Raw genomic sequence first — 6,272 nt, 5'->3', positions numbered from 1 at the left:
GACATAGATATCTTTGTTACATGACTCATTATACTGTTAACCAATAATCAATTCTCGATTTGCAGCTTCCATTTGGTCTAAACCATGAAAAACCTCCTGGATAAATTTTTCTCCAAATGTCATTAACATTATTTTCCCCCATAAAGTTATTAATTAAACTATTATATTGAGGCTTTCTTACTCTAGCTGCCACCTATCTAGCCACTCATCTGGAGTCATGTTCCAGTCTTCACCACATAAAATATAATCCGTATAAGATATTAAGTTCAGAAATCACCTTTGTTATATCTTCTAACATTGATTTATTATGGTTATCATTATTATATCCATATACGTTAATCAGAATTTAGAAAGAAACTTCAATTTTTACCACAGCTGTCAACCAATGTCCGAGTCCATCCAATGTGTGATAACTTTTCCCGGAAATGTATTAAAACAAATCGCTTCTCCTCCGGATCCAGGATTTTTCCGCCCCATTGATTCAACCAGTACGATGCATCAGCTTCTGAGGAATGAGTTTCTTGTAAAAAAACAGTAAAGATATTTATCACCTGATAAACGGCTACAGACCAGCATTACCACAGTAAAAGTTTAATTTCAAGTTTGTATGCGCCCCCCAAAATTTTTTTGGCACCAGCTGCCACTGCTCACCATCCTTTGGTTTTTCAGGTATTGCAGGCTTTGAGGAGGTCGGCGGTTGCTGTATTGCTGAATATTCATTGTTTAAATTTGGGTAGAGTAACTTTCCTTGGAGAGAGCTCTCAAAAACACGACTACCTACTCCGCCGCCATCTTGGTACCCCTAAATACCTAGGATGATGGCATCTATGGGGTGATAGAAAGGAAATACTATCTACAAAAAAAGAAGAATTAAATAAATCCCTTACATTATGTGTGTCAAAGGTTTATCTCTCAAATACTTCAATAATGGAAGTATATTCCTTTCAGTGGAAAAGTACAATTTCAACCCAGGTTGACCAATGTGCCAACAGAGTAACACAGAAAAAAACATTAAAAAACACTAAAAAGTAAAGTACTAAATAAAGTACTAAATAAAAAATACAACAATGTACAAAATATATAAAACAAGGGTAAAAACAGAGTACTTTAACCAGAAATAAAAGCTTTGTCAAACAGATACGTTTTTACTTTGGACTTCAGCCTAGTGTTAGGGATAAATAAGACTTTCTGGTTAGAGGACCCGAGAGATCTTGTTTCACTGCGTTCAATCAATAGGTAAGATATATAAGAAGGGGCCAGCCCATGTAAAGACTTAAACACCATTAATAGAATTAAAAAATTCACACTGTAGCGCACAGGCAGCCAATGTAAGGACTGTAAAACTGGAGTGATATGATCCCATTTATGAGTCCTGGTCAAAAGTCTGGCAACCTGTCTGACTAATCCCAGCATACAGTGAGTTACAGTAATCTAATCTGAAGGTGATAAAAGCATGGATCACATTCTCAAGATTTTTAAAAGAAAGAAAAGTCTTTGTTTTAGTAGCCGCAATTGTAAAAAAGATGATTTGACCACAGTGTTAAAGAACCCGATGCTTTGATGGCACCTTCAATGAGCCACCAAAAAACAGAAAGGCCAAGCTGATTGCCACCGCAGACCTCACCTCGAATATAACCTGGGACAATGGGTTTGGCTATCCACCCGGGATCTTCGTCGCCGCCTCCTATGCAAGAAGCTCAGCCCCAGGTATGTGGGTCCATTCAAAATTAATAAACAAATTTCCCCTGTATCTTACCATCTTATCCTGCCTAATACCACCTTGCATGTGTCCTTGCTGAAACCCGCTGTTGGTCCGTGAGGGGAGTGAGAGGAGGCAGCCGCCATCCCAGGCCCACCTCCCCTGTTGATCGGCAGCGAGGAGGCATACCAGGTCCATGATATCCTTGATTCCAGATGCTGGGGAAGCAACCTTCAATATTTGATCAAATGGGAGGGGTATGGTCCAGGGGAACATTCGTGGGTGGGAGCCGGAGACATCCTCGACCCCTCACTTACCATGGAGTTCCACAGGAACCATCCGGAGAAGCCGGCCCCTCAACTCTGTGGAAGACCCCGGCGTCGTTCACCTTCTCGCTTCAGGATCCGCTCGCAGGGGGGGTTCTGGCACGAATGTGACACCTGCTCTGCTTCCTGATCACCACCAGAGGGAATCATCACCTGTTGATTAGCTTTACCAAACTGCATTTCCCATCTACCCACATACCAGGACTGATTACTCTGCCAGCTAATCATCATTAAATCGACACTGTAGGTGTTTCTCAATGTCAAGGAAGAATCCTCGGAAGCCAGAATTTTGAAGATGCTACGTCATCGACATCCATTGAAGGACTGTTCCAATGTCGAGGATCCTTGGAATTTTAACCAAGGACTGAGTCCTTCGTTCTAAAAATATTCCATATTGTTTTATGGTACGAAAATTTGTACCTTTTGCCTATTCTTTCTATTCAGGGTAGGCAAGGACAGTCAAATCTAACAATTACTTCCCTAAGTATACCAATCCCACATTACATTAAATAAGGTAGAATTCGACAGATTAGATTATACTCACATAATTGTCAGAAGACTTCCCCGTGGTTAATTATTTGAGCTAAGTTCACGCAAACACACTTCTTCTTGTCTTTTATAAAATTTATTAATACAATTTAGCTAGTTGCGATTACAAGTTTTGCCGAATTTAAAAAGAAAAAGAAAAGAAATAAAAATACCAAGTTAACAAAAGGTAATAAGACAAAAATACAAAAAAGTCTAAAAAGTACTAAGTCTAGAGCACACAAGATTTCAGGCTGTCAGACAACGGAGATGCTGGATGCTGCGCGGTCTCCAGATCTGCCTAAGCTCTGCACCAGCATCAATTTATAGGCACGGTCTCAGGTCCGAATTCCAGGAATCATATTCAGGGCCTCATGGCACGCCTTTGATCCTTACGTTTACTGGGAAAGTCCCCTAATATCTTAAATATACGACGAAGTCTCTTTGTCGTTCTTCTCCAAACTCCTCTGCGCTTTCTCCCACGAAGACAGGTCTTTAAATCATGCTTTAAACTGTAATGTATACCTTAAGCTTTGTTCTATCTAATACATGCATCAATCTCTCTACTCTTAATAAACAAGTAAATACAAAACCATATGTCACTTTGTTAAACATGCAATTTAAGAGCTGTCATGCATATACTCCCAACTCAATGATTATAATACTTTACATCAAAGCAACCCTAAGCGTATTAAGTAAAGTAACATAAAGGGCCCTATTTTAACGATCTGAAATGCAAGTCCGAAGCGCAAAGCGCAAGTGACTTTGTGGGCGGATCTTGGGCGCTGTTGCTATTTTCCCGGCGGGAGAAATAAGTCTTGCGCCGGGAGCAAACCAATAAGGGGTTGGTCCGAAGTAGGTTCATTATTCATAGGTGTGGTTTGGGCGTAACGTCAAATAAACCAATCAGAACGCTATCCAACATTCCCTTTTAACGCAGGGGCGCAAGTTCCATGGCGGGTTGCTATTATTATGACGGATTTGACATGCGCACGCCAGGAGCAGTTCACAGCCGAGGAGACCCACATTCTTGTGCTACACAGAGCAGTCAAAGACAGAGAAGTTGTTTTGTATGGGGATGGGAGAAACCCGCCCAAATCAGCGTCGGTTAAACAGGCGTGAGAGGAAATAGCCGCAATTGTCTCATCAGCTGCGCCAAGCACTACAATGATGTCAGGAGACGGGGGGATCCTAAGCTTGCCAGCATAAATCGGGCACGCCGGGCACACAGGAGGACATCGCTGCATCCACCCTCACCGCTGAAAGGGTTTGGGGGCTTTGAAATCGGACACAAGAAACGCAAGGAAGGTCCAACCCCAAAGTACACTTACAAATCAAGTTCACATACATGAAGGTTTCTTATGAAAACATTTTAATTATTATTTAGATAAAATAAACGTAATACAGCCACACAACATACTTATGAAAATATTTTAATCGTTATTTGCATGATAATTGTTTAACGCTGCCACACAAAATAAACAAAAACTATCACCACAATGCTCACCACAATGATTTCCCTTATCTCATGTGTTAATATTTTTTATTGTAACAATTTATGATTAAATGATTTCCCTTATCTTATATTTTTTAATGTAACAATTTATGATTTGCAAAAATAACTGTTGCATCTGTGTAGATTAGATAAGCAATGCGCGTTGTGCACGCTATACATTATGGTCAAGCATGCGCCCTTAAAATAGCATAATGAACCACGCGCAACGCGCCACTGACTTTAGACTATTTTTTTTTGGTTAGTAGCGCAATTGTTTTTTGAAACTGCAAAATAGCATAAGAGATGGTTTGCGCCAGAGCACGCCTCCTTTTTTGCGCTGAACCGCCCAGGGAGCGCAAGTTCATTCCCTAGTTTGCCGACGTGCGTCTGTGGAGGGAAAAACCCGCTGTGCGCCAGTGCAAAATACGAAATGATACATGCGTCACTGACAAAGTCAATTGCGCTGGGTACAAGATAGTGCCCAAAGAGTTTAACATAGTAAAAGGAGTATAAAATAACAAACCACAGGTTTATATTGCTCAGAAGAAATACATATAAAATTAGGTGTATTATTTGGCTTATAAAGGCTGGATAATTAGCATCTTACACAATAATATACAGAAAAGGATGCATATGTGTATCCTTTGCGCTCTCAAATAACCTATAATCCTATGCGCGCAGTGCCGAAAGCACACCTTTTTACTGACGTAATGACGCAATGACGTGCACTTGCTAGCCTGTTCCATTCACGTGTTCTCCGAATGCTAAAGAGGAGCCTCGCCTAGCCTCTGAAGGAAGTTACTTGAAAAGACCAGTCCTGCCAAGGAAGTATCCTTGACATTGAGTAACGCATTATATTTTGCTGCACTCCTCTACTTCCTTGCAAAGTCTTGATTTGCCCTGGCCATCATTACTGAGTGTTTACTGTGTTATTGTTTACCCGTATTTGATTCTTGCCTGTTTACTCATTCTGATTGTTTGCTGCCTGCCCTGCTCTCTGCCTGCCTTACCTTTATGATTACTGCTTTATCCGTGCTGTTGTGTTTGCTGGTGTTAGACCCTGCATGTTTGACTATGATTTACTAATAAACTTGCAAATAGATCCTCTGCCTACAGGAGCTTCCTACAATATCATAAAAATGTTTACCACTGTAACTGTAAAATGTTTTACTGGATCCTCAAAGGAATAGCATAGACATAAAACATAGACATAATAAATACTTCATATGGTGGTGCTGACTACAATGCTGCAGCAAATGCACAATCTACTGTATGTATGTCTATGGTCAATAACATAATCATAGTGCCATTTATATGCAGAAAAGATACAAAAGTTGTTATTGGGGCAGTACAGTACCATTTCAAAAAGCTCACATTTATATCAAAAGGGTGTATATTAGTACCTCAAAGGTAAAAATTGGTACCAAATATATTAATTACAAAGTAGGACCTTTTGATCAGATATTGTCCCAAAGACTTGTGCTTTCAAGTGTGGGTTTTATAGTTCCTGAATAAAAAACTCGCCCTTTATCTTTTTGTGAGCGGCAGCCGCGTAGGCTTTAACCAATCATTGAACAGATTATTAACAACCAATCATAGAACATTTTTCTGAGCTCAAAGTGAGTGTTGAGAAGATTTTATTTAATTCACAAATAAAAAATCTCATAAAGAAGAAATCAAGAATGCAGGTCTTAAAAGATGATGGTGCTTTAGGCAAATCATTAATAAACAAATTATGACAAACAGAGAAGAATTTTCATTGTGTTTTATGCTGTACTTTCATCTACAATCTTTTTGTGACTCTTTTTGCAAAGTATCGCTTTAGGCACCGTTTAGGCACAGGAACCGTTTTAAAAGTATCGATTTGGCACCGGTATCGAAAAAACCCCAAACAATACCCATCCCTACCCACAATTGGGTCAAATATGGACAAATCCAACCATTGGGTTATAAATTACCCTAGGCTGAGTTGTTGTTACACAACACTTTTAAATTTGTAATCACTGCACTTTAATTGGAATTCACTGTATACAACATTTTGCTTATAATTTTTATCTTTGGATTTATTCATTACTGTTTTGAAAATATGATACTATAACATGAGGCACTTTCTTTGCATATAAATTGTTATATTATTTTAACATATACTCTGAAATACTCATCTAACATCTCTTGTCTATAAGTGAAATCATTTCATTTAATTTTCATTTCATGTATGTGTTTTGTG

Source organism: Misgurnus anguillicaudatus, chromosome 13 (genome assembly GCF_027580225.2).
Source record: "Misgurnus anguillicaudatus chromosome 13, ASM2758022v2, whole genome shotgun sequence".
Lineage (NCBI taxonomy): Eukaryota > Metazoa > Chordata > Actinopteri > Cypriniformes > Cobitidae > Misgurnus > Misgurnus anguillicaudatus.
The sequence above is the reverse complement of the archived record's forward strand: the minus strand, read 5'-3'. Positions refer to the sequence as shown.